The sequence below is a fragment of the Engystomops pustulosus genome, chromosome 3, assembly GCF_040894005.1.
Source record: "Engystomops pustulosus chromosome 3, aEngPut4.maternal, whole genome shotgun sequence".
In the NCBI taxonomy this organism is placed as follows: Eukaryota; Metazoa; Chordata; class Amphibia; order Anura; family Leptodactylidae; genus Engystomops; species Engystomops pustulosus.
In genome coordinates, this window is record NC_092413.1 from 120,950,028 (window position 1) to 120,962,299 (window position 12,272).

Below are 12,272 nucleotides of genomic sequence, written 5' to 3' on the forward strand. Positions count from 1 at the left end.
GTGACCATCCATGGTAGGCGGCTCCGGCTGATCAACATCTATGGCCCACAGACAGTGACAGAGAGAATCCAGCTGTTCAACGAAGTTAAATAATATATTTTTACCTCGATCCCTGTAGTATTGGCGGGCGACTTTAATGTTACTTTGACATCGGGTGACAGGTCCTCGGGCAGAGCAGTGGTCAGAGACTCAAAAGTACTACAGAACATCGTATCACAGGCCCATTTATGTGATGTGTTCACCCTGGACGGGAGCAAACCTAAATATACCTACACATGTGCTGACAGGAACAGTAGGATTGACATGGCGTTTGTAAGTCCTTCAGAGACTGTTAGTGGGATGAGCGAGAGAGTCGTCCCATATTGTCTTATTGTTTCACCTAGGCGCCACTAACCGCTCTGATATTGGTTGGGGGCTACGGAGGCTTAATTCCAGCATCCTGGATGATGTATATGTCCAGAATTGTATCCACTCCCTTTTTCAGGACCAGCTCCAGAGAGTAGACTTCTATGACAACATATCTGACTGGTGGGAGAACGTCAAGGAGGAGATCAGGTCCCTCTTGAAGAGACTGTCAGTGAAGAAGGGTAAGAGTAAGTACAGCCAGTATCACAAGCTGCGGAAAGAATTGGAGTCACTGTATTCGGCGGGAGGGGGGGACAAACAAAAGATTGACCGACTGAAGTCTGAAATAAAGCAGTATCAGTACAGCCGCTACACGTCCCTGGTAATAGAAAGAGATTACGGAAAACTGGGCGTTCCTGATCCGTATGAAAATTGCCGGGAACGTGTGGCCAAGAAATCAATCACAGGTCTCACTGACTCCCTGGGAGTTTTGCAGGAATCACGGGAGGGTATCCTGGGGGTGGTGAGATCGTACTATGCTGAGTTATTTCAGAAGAAGGTTTTAGATAAAGAGAAAATGGCTCAATTCTTGGACGCAACTCCAGACCCTGACACTAGGAATTTGGACTTTTCACCTTTGACAGCAGGAATAACAGAGGAGGAGGTTAAAGAAGCCATTGATAAGTTAGGTCTGAAGAAGGCACCAGGACCAGATGGGATAACAGCTGAATTTTATAAAAAGTTTAAAGACCTCTTAGCCCCGATCCTTGTGGATGTGTTTACCAATTGTCTAGAAAATCACCTGATGCCTCCATCCGATCGCCCTCTTGAATGTCGACAGGAAAATTCTGGCAAAAATTCTATTCTCTAGATTAGTCTGTTTGTCCCCGGCACTGTTGGCAGGCTCTCAGTACGGCACAGTAAAAGGGCGGAACATCTCTGGAGCAGTTATCTCGATAAGAGAGATGTTTGAGAGATGTAAAGCTCTGAGGTGTGGGAGATATGTTGTAGGTCTGGACCAGGCTAAAGCCTTTGACAGGGTTGATCATAAGTATCTATGGGCCACTTTGTCGAAGTACGGTATTCCGGGACAATTTATAGATTGGCTGAGAACTTTGTATAGAGAGGCGAAGAGCTTTCCTCTGATCAATGGTTGGCAGGGGGACACTTTTGAAGTAGAGGCGGGGGTGCGACAGGGCTGCCCCCTGAGTCCACTGCTGTATGTGTTTGCCATAGACTTGTTTCTGCGATCACTGCAGCGGTGTGATTTTCAGGGGGTGCCGGTCCCCCATTGCTTGCCTTTGAAGGTAGTCGCCTATGCGGATGATGCGACTGTGGTGATATCTGAACCTCGTGAGGTGGAGATGTTATCTGCAGCCATAAGAAGTTACTCAGAGGCCTCCGGGTCTCTGGTCAACCTTGAGAAGAGTCAAGCTTTCTGGACATTGGATACTGCTCCGAGCTTTGATCTGCCACAATTCGCCAAGGCCTCCACCCATGTTAAGATCCTTGGGGTTAAATTTGGGAGGGAAGATAATGCCAAACTAAATTGGGAAGAGAAGTTGGAAACCGGAAATGCAAAGGTTCAGCGATGGAAGAACTGGAGGCTGACCTATAGAGAAGGGGTTACTCTGATGAAGACTTACCTGGTCCCTGTCTTCCTCTACGTCTCTGTCGTCTTTCCTTTGCCGGAATCTTTCTCCGCTAGGCTCTTTAGCCTGTTCTTCCAACTTTTATGGGGGAACAGGTTGAACCCAGTAAAAAGAGGGATCACCTACCTGCAGAGGAGAGGGTGGACTGGATATGTTAAATCCAAGGGTCTTCTTTGACTCCATGTTTCTGAAAGTTAATTTCGGTAGCCTGGACTCAAACAATGGTCTCCTGTGGGTAAGTAGTGTCCGGGACTGGATATTGCCTTTTGCAGAGTCTTGAGTGCGAGGCGGCAGTCTCAAGAGGGGCCGATGGACTCCTGGCTTCCTCCCCCGGTATCTGGAGTATGGTCTCAGGTGCATGAAAAAGTGGAGAATAGATAAGACCTATCTGGAGAGTAAGACCAGGAAAGACCTTTATATGAGTGTCTGTAGATCATTCTATACATTACAGCCAGCTCTGAGGGACTGCACAACGGCCACCCTGCAGGAGAGTCTGAAGTTTCTGAATAGTCCTAGGCTTCCTGCAAAATTATTTGACATTGCCTGGTTGTCCCTGCATGGGAGGCTCTTTGTTAGGGGCAATTTAAAATTCCTGAGCGTCTCTGACCGTATGTGCCCCTTAGGATGCCACCAAGAGGAGACCATGCAGCATTTTACCACCGAGTGCCCGGGAGGGAGGCGGATATGGCAGGAGGTGTCCCGCAGGCTGAAAATACCATGGGGGTCATTTACTAAGGGCCCGATTCGCGTTTTCCCGACGTGTTACCCGAATATTTCCGATTTGCGCCAATTGTACCTGAATTGCCCCGGGATTTTGGCGCACGTGATCGGATTGTGGCGCATCGGCGCCGGCATGTGCGCGACGGAAATCGGGGGGCGTGGCTGAACGAAAACCCGACGTATTCGGAAAAACCGCCGCATTTAAAAACCGAAAAAGTGTCGCTTGGGAAGCGCTTACCTTCACCTGGTCCGAGGTGGTGCATTCCGGCGCGTTGAGATGATTTTCAGCGTACCAGCGCCACCTGGTGGACGGTGGAGGAACTACATTCATAAATCCCGGCCGGACCCGAATCCTGTGCAGAGAACGCGCCGCTGGATCGCGAATGGGCCGGGTAAGTAAATCTGCCCCCATGTCTGCAGTCTCTTAGATACCCAGAGATCATCTATGGGGTAACATCACATGTAGATGGCATCAACAGGGAGACCATGTACCTCATTATAACCACCATAAATTATTACCACTGGCACAACAGGACCCGAGTCTCCACCCACAGCGAGACCTTCCAGCACATGACCGCAGTCACACTCATTGGAGCAGATTTATCAAGCTGTCTGAAAGTCAGAATATTTCTTGTTGCCCATGGCAACAAATCACAGCTCGACTTTAAAATATTCATGAGCACTGGTAAAATGAAAGCAGAGTTGTGATTGGTTGCCATGGGCAACTAGAAATATTCTGAATTTCAGACAGCTTGATAAATCTGCCCCATTATGTCTGAGCTCAGGTGGAACCGATCCATAGAGATTGGGAAAACAGATGGGAATAGAAAGTTATGGAGGAATTTATGTCTGGACTAATGCATCGTGTAATTATGTTTAATCCTTTTCCCTTTAACCAATGATGGACATTTAAGTTACTTATTATACATTTATTTATTAATTTCAATGTATGATTTCTGTTAAATTCTGATTGGAATGTACCATGAATTTTGTTTGTTTATACTAATAAAAATTGCCCCCTATGTACAAGAATATAACTACTATAAAACTGCCCCCTATGTACAAGAATATAACTACTATAATACTGCCTCCTATGTACAGAAATATAACTACTATAATACTGCCCCCTATGTACAGGAATATAACTTCTATAATACTGCCTCCTAGAGGTGAGGTTGTGCGTGGTTTGAGCTCCTGAGACCTCTGCATGTCTGGAGATAGCCCAGGGCGGGGCCACCCTAGGTGGGGAAGCTCCCCAAGCAAGGCCCAGGCTTCTAGGCCTAATTTGGCGAACAGCAATCAGCAAGCTGAAGTAAGAGATGTTAACCCTAAAATGTCTGTTATTGGAACAAATGTCAGCAGTTCCAGTGGTGTCAGGAAATTTTGTGTAGAAGCAACAGTAAGCAAGAATTTGGTGAAACCACCTACCAGTGGGAAGGTTGTTCTGCCTGTGAACAAGCATGAAGTATCGCAGAGTTCAAAGTCAGGAATCATGCAGAGTGTGCAGCAGCGTCCAGTGCAGGCCTCAGGTGGACAATCCACCTCCACCCCGGGCAGGCAGAGGAGGACATCATTGGAAAGGCAGACAATACAGTAGAACCTGCAGCAGCGTGTAATGCTACCGTCTGATCATACCAGGTCTGGGGGCCTGCAGGCTGTGAAAGAAACCAAAGGCAACCATGAAGCAAGATCCAAAGGTGCTGCCAGCGTCGTGTCTGCAAGACATCTGGGATCCAGTCACCCATCAGGAGATTGTGACCCCCGAGCAGTGACAGCAGCCGGGAAAATCCAGGAATCTCTGAACTCTGCGCCAAAATCACAGGGTTCAGTGCCAGGAAAGAGCGGTCATGGTGCACCTGCAGGGTCCAGTTCTGCAAGCAGGCCGGAACAACACAGCAGCAGCAATCTGCAGCCCCCAGAGCCATCACCTGAGCTGCAGCTTGCCAGACAGATCCCAGCACTGGTGAGGAAGATGGAGGCATTGAAAGAGCAGAAACTTCACCTGCAAAAACAGATAGACTGCAGGTATAAGCTCAAGGCAGCAAATCCTGGGAAGCAGGCCCTGCTGGACAAGAAGCTGGCCACACTCGCAAAACAACTTGCTGAAATTGTGCAGGAGATGGAGTCCATCATTGAGCAAATGGGGCCAGTGGGAGAAACTTACAGAAACCAACAAAGGTTTGAAAGAGACAAGGCCTCAACATCCAGTTCTGAGACCCAGAAGTCCCATGTAAGGCCCATACTACAGCCAGCTACTCTACCCTTTGAAGAGGGACAAGTCTACAAGAAAGAGCAACAACAGCCAAGTCCTGCCACTACACCTGATAAAGTACTACAAGTCCCAGCATGCCCTGGTGAGGTACTACAAGCTCCAGCAGTAATTAAACCTGATGTTGCCAGTGAAGTAGTGGAGGAGACAGCGCAATACAGGAGGACTCTGGACTCTCACATGCAGGTAACACTGTATCTGTAGCCCAAGGTATATCTGAGCAGGACTGTGAGGTTCAGGATGAATCTGAGCAGGACATTCAGGACTGTGCTGTGCAAGGGGTTAATTCTGATACTGTTGCTGACATTGAAGATGTTTCTGATAATGTTGATGTTTTTGTGGTTGATAATGTCCCAGCTGAGGAGTCATCTCAGGTACAATCAGTGGCAGCTGGTGACACAGAGAACCCCAATGTTGATGTTGTGGAGGGCAAGGAATTTCCCCCTTTAGTTACACCACAAGCAGCAGAGTCGCATAGTCCAGCTGCTCAGAAGCCCCATGGTCCGGGTGGTCAGCTGCCCCCTAGTACAGACAGTACACAGCCCACACATCCCCCACAACAGGACAGGGGTCAGACATCAGGGAATGCGTGGAGTCGGGCTTCCCCATTTTTCTCCTTCAGTCCCCATTACACCGGCCAGGCCTTCAAGAGGAGGAATGTTGTCAGGTTTAGGCATAGAGGGGCTAAGGAGGATCTACCTGACAGGAGACATGTGGTCAGGGACATGTTGTGCACCCAGATGGGTTTCCAGCCAGCCGACATCCTGGCAGTAATAAATCTTCCAGACAGACAGGGGTATGATATCAGCTTCAAGCTGTTGTCTAATCTGGACCGGTTCTGGGCTCAATGTCCCCAATACAGAGATACTGAGGGATGGAGTAAGTTTATTTTCATTCCCATCTCCAAACCAGATACTGTGATTGTCACCATAATGTTCTGGAATGAGTCTGTCCCACCTCAAGATATCATCATATGGTTCAAGAAACATTGTACCCTCATGTCAGACATGATCAAGACCAGGGATGAGGATGGAATCTGGACCGGGGGGTGGAGGGTCCTGGTTAAATTACATCAGAACCAGAACATCACCCATCACCTCCCCAATTCCTTCTTTATCGGTAGAGAGAAGGGTGTATGCTTTTATGTTGGCCAGCCCAGGTTATGCTTTAGGTGTGGGAGATCCGGTCATGTGGCGAGTAACTGCACCACAGTGAAGTGCACCCTGTGCGGGGACCTCGGCCATGTGAGCGCCAACTGCCAGACCATAAGGTGCAACCTTTGTGGTCAGATTGGTCACCCCCACAGGGACTGTCCTGAAGCCTGGCATAACATCTGTAGGGACCTCCCTGATGAAGACCTGATGGAAGGGGCAGATGTACAAGAGGAGGAGCAGGAGGAGGAGGCCCTATTGTCAGGGTCAGTGTGCACAGTGCCAGAGACCCCAAATATTAGTGGTGCTGCCCAGGACCATCCAGGGACAGGTAACACTGAGGCAGACATGGAGGTGGTGGAGCAGCCTGTAGAGCAGCCAGCGCCCGTCCCTTCCCCTGACCCAGCACCTGCCACCGGGAAAAATAATAGTATTGTTAAAAAGAGGAAAAAAGACAAGAGCACCAAAAAACCTGAGAGTGCATGGACCACTGTCCAAAAACCCTCTAAAATGAAAGTACACAGTCAGGCTGAAGTTACCGTAACCACTAATAGGTACAGTGTACTGTCCGAGTCAGATGGGGAGGAGGAAATAGAAAGAGAACTGAAACGTATGATGGAGGAATATGATGACGATCCAGGGGGAGATCCTCCCACAAAAAGGAAACCCCTTCATGCCGAGTCTCAGTGTGTATGGGATATGGAGATTAGTAGTCAGGTAGACATCTCTGACTCTGATCTATGATGGTGGGGATGGTCTTTCTATTTCTTCTCCTGATGGCTGACTTCCATCTTACTGTGATCACCAGCAATGTGAAGAGTATTATGGCTAGAAGGACCAGGCATGTTGTATATGACCACCTGAAGTATCTCAAGGCCGATGTGTTTTTCTTGCAAGAGACCCGTTTAAACACCTTGGGTCTCATACGAGAGGCGGAGAGAGATTGGCAGACTGGTCCTTCCTTTTGTCGCTGGCTGTGGAGCCTTATGCCGGAGTCTCCATCTTGTTTAACACCCACAATGTCACCGTCCACAGACTCACCGAGGTATCGATGGGACGGTGCATGCTGCTAGAGATCACCATCAGAGGCAGAAGATTCCGGCTCATTAACATCTATGGCCCACAGACAGTGACCGAAAGGACTCAGCTTTTCAATGATGTAAAGCCTTATCTGTTCACGTCTATTCCGGTCATCATGGCTGGGGACTTTAATGCCACCACTACCACCAGGGACAGGAACGGTAGGCCACCTACCAGGGACTGTAAGGTTCTTAACAGTATAATTCAGCAGTCTGGCCTGTCCGATGTTTTTGTACAGGGTGGTAGGAGTCATAAGTTCACCTACACTTGTGCAGGACGCAGCAGTAGGATAGATCTTGCTCTGGTGAGTCCTACTGAAGCCATCGGAGAAAGAAGGGAAAGAACGGTCCCATACTCTGATCACTCAGCTTTTTACTTTAGTTTGGGTGCCTCTAAGTATCCTGAGGCTGGTAGAGGACTATGGAGACTAAATTCTAGTCTATTAGATGGCAATTCTGTCGAGGAATACTTGCACTATTTTTTTCAGAACCAACTTGACAGAGTGGATTTTTATAATAACATGGCCGACTGGTGGGAGGACGTCAAGGAGGAGATCCGGTCCCTCTTACAGAGACTGTCAATTAAGAAGGGGACAAATAAGTACAGCCAGTATCTGAGACTGCGGAAAGAATTGGAGTCACTCTATTCGGCGGGTGGGGATGACCAACAAAGTATTGACCGGCTGAAATCTGAGATAAGACAGTATCAGTACAGTAGGTACACCTCCCTTGTAGTGGAAAGGGACTATGGCACCCGAGGGGCACCAGATCCATTTGAGAATTGGCGGGAGCATGTGGAGAAAAAACTGATCGCTGGTCTCACTGACTCCCAGGTTGTTTTACAAGAGTCTCGGGAGGGAATCCTGGGGGTGGTGAGATCGTACTATACTGACTTGTTTCAGAAGAAAGCTTTGGAAAAGGAAAAAGTGGCCCAATTCTTGGAGGCAACTCCAGGCCCTGACACTAGAGAATTGGACTTGTCTCCTTTGACAGCAGAAATAACGGTGGAGGAGATAAAAGAGGCCATTGATAGGTTAAATCTGAAGAAGGCACCAGGTCCAGATAGCGTTACAGCAGAATTTAATAAGAAGTTTAGAGATCTCTTAGCTCCAATCCTCGTGGATGTTTATAGAAATTGTCTAGAAAATCACCTGATGCCTCCATCCATGAGGGTCTCATCGTTAATCCTGCTGTCTAAAGGTAAAGAGCCTACTGACATCAAGAACTGGAGGCCGATCGCCCTCTTGAATGTTGACAGAAAAATTTTGGCAAAAATTCTATTCTCTAGATTAGTCTGTTTGTCTCCGGCACTGTTGGCAGGCTCTCAGTACGGCACAGTAAAAGGGCGGAACATCTCTGGAGCAGTCATCTCGATAAGAGAGATGTTTGAGAGATGTAAAGCTCTGAGGTGTGGGAGATATGTTGTAGGTCTGGACCAGGCTAAAGCCTTTGACAGGGTTGATCATAAGTATCTATGGGCCACTTTGTCAAAGTATGGTATTCCGGGACAATTTATAGATTGGCTAAGAACTTTGTATAGAGAGGCGAAGAGCTTTCCTCTGATTAATGGTTGGCAGGGGGACACTTTCAGGATAGAGGCAGAGGTGCGACAAGGTTGTCCTCTGAGTCCACTGCTGTATGTGTTTGCTATCGATCCGTTCCTGAGATCACTCCAGCTGTGTGATTTTCAGGGGGTGCCGGTCCCCCATTGCTTGCCCCTGGATGTTGTTTCCTATGTTGATGATGTGACTGTGGTGATATCTGAACCTCGTGAGGTGGAGATATTATCTGCAGCCATCAGAAGTTACTCAGAGGCCTCCGGGTCTCTGGTTAACCTTGAGAAGAGTCAAGCTTTCTGGACATTGGATGCTGCTCCTGGCTTTGATCTGTCACAGTTCGCCAAGGCCTCCACCCATATAAAGATCCTTGGGGTTAAATTCGGGAGGGAAGATAATGCCAAACTAAATTGGGAAGAGAAGTTGGAAGCCATAAATGTAAAGGTTCAGCGATGGAAGAACTGGAGGCTGACCTATAAGTGTTACTCTGCTGAAGACTTACCTGGTCCCTGTCTTCCTCTACGTCTCTGTCGTCTTTCCTTTGCCAGAATCTTTCTCCGCTAGGCTCTTTAGCCTGTTCTTCCAACTTTTATGGGGGAACAGGTTGAACCCAGTAAAAAGAGGAATCACCTACCTGCAGAGGAGAGAGGGTGGGCTGGATAAGTTAAATCCAAGGGTTTTCTTTGACTCTATGTTTCTGAAAGCTAATTTTGGTAACTTGGACTCAAACCACAGTCCCCTGTGGGTGAATAGTATCAGGGACTGGATATTGCCTTTTGCAGAATCTTGGATGCGAGGCGGCAGTCTCAAGAGGGGCCGATGGACTCCTGGCTTCCTCCCCCAGTATGTGCAGTATGGAATAAGGTGTCTGAAGAAATGGGGGATAGACAAGGGTTTTATTGAGAGTAAGACCAGGAAAGATCTGTATTCCAGAGTCTGCAGGACCTTCTATTGTTTACAGCTGGCACTTCCAGATTGTCCAACCACCACCCTAAAGGACAGTCTGAGGTTCTTGAATGGTCGGAGGCTGCCCCCCAAGTTCGGTGACACTGCCTGGCTCTCATTACAGGGAAAGCTCTTTGTCAGGGGAAATCTAAAATTCCTAAGTGTGACTGATCGCATGTGTCCCCTCGGGTGTCAGCAGGAGGAGACTATGGTCCATTTTATATCAGAGTGCTGGGGTGGACGGAACATCTGGCATACCCACCAAGCTAAAGATACCGTCATTACAGTCCTTTCAGTACCCAGAGATCCTCTATGGTATAACATCTACTATAAGTAACATCAATCCGGAGACCATATATAGTTATCCAAGTCATTAAATACTATCACTGGCACATGAGAACCAGAGTGTCCATACATAGCGAGCCATTCCACCATGATAAAGCCATAAGCCTCATAATGTCCGAGCTCAGGTGGATCCAGTCATTAGAGGTCAGGAAAAAGGGGGAGAATATAAGACTCTGGAGGAACATCCATCTAGACTGATTGTAATATGTGATTGTATCTGTTATGTATATATATATATATATATATATATATATATATATATATATATTATTTTTTTTTTTTTTTTTTTATTTTAGCCAAAATGTACTTTTAAGTTACAGTTAATCTAAATTTTATTTTTATGAACATGTATGATTTATAATTATTGACCATTAATGTTGATTTATTTGATGGAAAAGTATTTCTGTATTTATGTTTGTTTTATACTAATAAAAATTGCCCCCTATGTACAGGAATATAACTACTATAATACTGCCCCTATGTACAAGAATATAACTACTATAATACTACCCCCTTTGTACAGGAATATAACTACTATAAAACTGCCCCCTATGTACAAGAATATAACTACTATAAAACTGCCCCCTATGTACAAGTATATAACTACAATAATACTGCCTCCTATGTACAGAAATATAACTACTATAATACTGCCCCCTATGTACAGGAATATAACTACTATAATTCTGCTCCTATGTACAAGAATATAACTACTATAATACTGCCCCCTATGTACAGGAATATAACTACTTTAATACTGCCCACTATGTGCAGGAATATAACTACTATAATACTGTCCCTATGTACAAGACTATAACTACTATAACACTGCCCCCTATGTACAGGAATATAGCTACTATTACCAGTATACAGTCAGCGTGCCACGCCAGTATACATCCAGCCCACTGTAGTATATATATATATGTATCGCCCCAGTGTACAGCCAGACAGCCCATAGCCCCAGTATAAAGCTCATAGCCCCAGTATACAGCCAGACAGCCCATAGCCCCCACTATACAGCCCCCGGCCCCGCTATACAGCCCCTGTCCCCGCTATACAGCGCCAGCACAGTACATAAAAATAAAAACACATGAAACTCACCTTTCCAATGCCCCGACGCTGCTCCCCTGCTTGATCCTAGTCCGGCCACGTTGACAGCTCCATACGGGCCGGTGTCGCACAGACCATGACGTCAGCCGCTTGCCGACGTTATGGTCTGTGCGACCCCGGCGCGTACGTTGTTGTCACCGCGGCCGGACTGGACCAAGCAGGGGAGCAGCGTTGGGGCATCGGAGAGGTGAGTTTCATGTGTTTTTATTTTCCCAGCGGCCCCACAAGTACCAGACCGGCCCGGACCAGCCCTAATCTAATCGACCCACCCGGATTTCTCCCGGTGGGTCTTATGGCCAGTCCGCCACTGCTGCTCACTGAGCAGGCAATAAGCAGGATGGAAGTGGAGGTTGGAGAAGAAAACCTGGAGGACCAGGTTGATAGTTGGATTACCATAGATAGAGAGGGTAGAAAGGGATCCAAGAAATGGAAGATTACTGCTGCTTATTAACAGATAAAATCATTTGTTGCCAAGTCCGTCTCAACCGAATGGTTTGCCTTATTCCTGGTGCCAGAGTTCTGCATGTGGTGCAAGGCTGGATGAATTACTCGGATAAGCTAGCGGTGACCCAGCTCTTTTGATCCATGTGGGAACCAATGACAGAATAGATGGTAGGTGGAGCAGCCTATGAATAATTTTAAAGAACTAGTTTCAAAGCTTAAGGGAAGGACCTTCTAGGTAATATTATCTGGAAAACTACCTGTGCCATGCACAACATAGAGAAGACAGAAGGAGCTCAGGGAGATCTTAGTTGGATTTCTGTTCCTAGAGCAATATGTTGACCTTTCATTGGGGTAAAAGCTGTTTTCCACAAAAACTTGTAGCTGAATAGTAGGGGGGCTGCTGTGCTGGGGCACAAGGTGCCAGCAGCGGTGGTGGAGTATTTAAACTAGGATTGGGGAGGGCAATGAAGAAACTAAAGAATAGACAGTTCAGAGAAGGGTCAGCGTATGTTGGTGGGTGGAGAAGTGGATGTGAAAGGGGGAGTAATGCAATAGATAGGGAGACTCACAAGTTACAAACCTATATTGAAGATATATATGCACATAAAATTACTATAAATCAAATAAAAAACAAAATGTGAAATATTAAAGTGTAT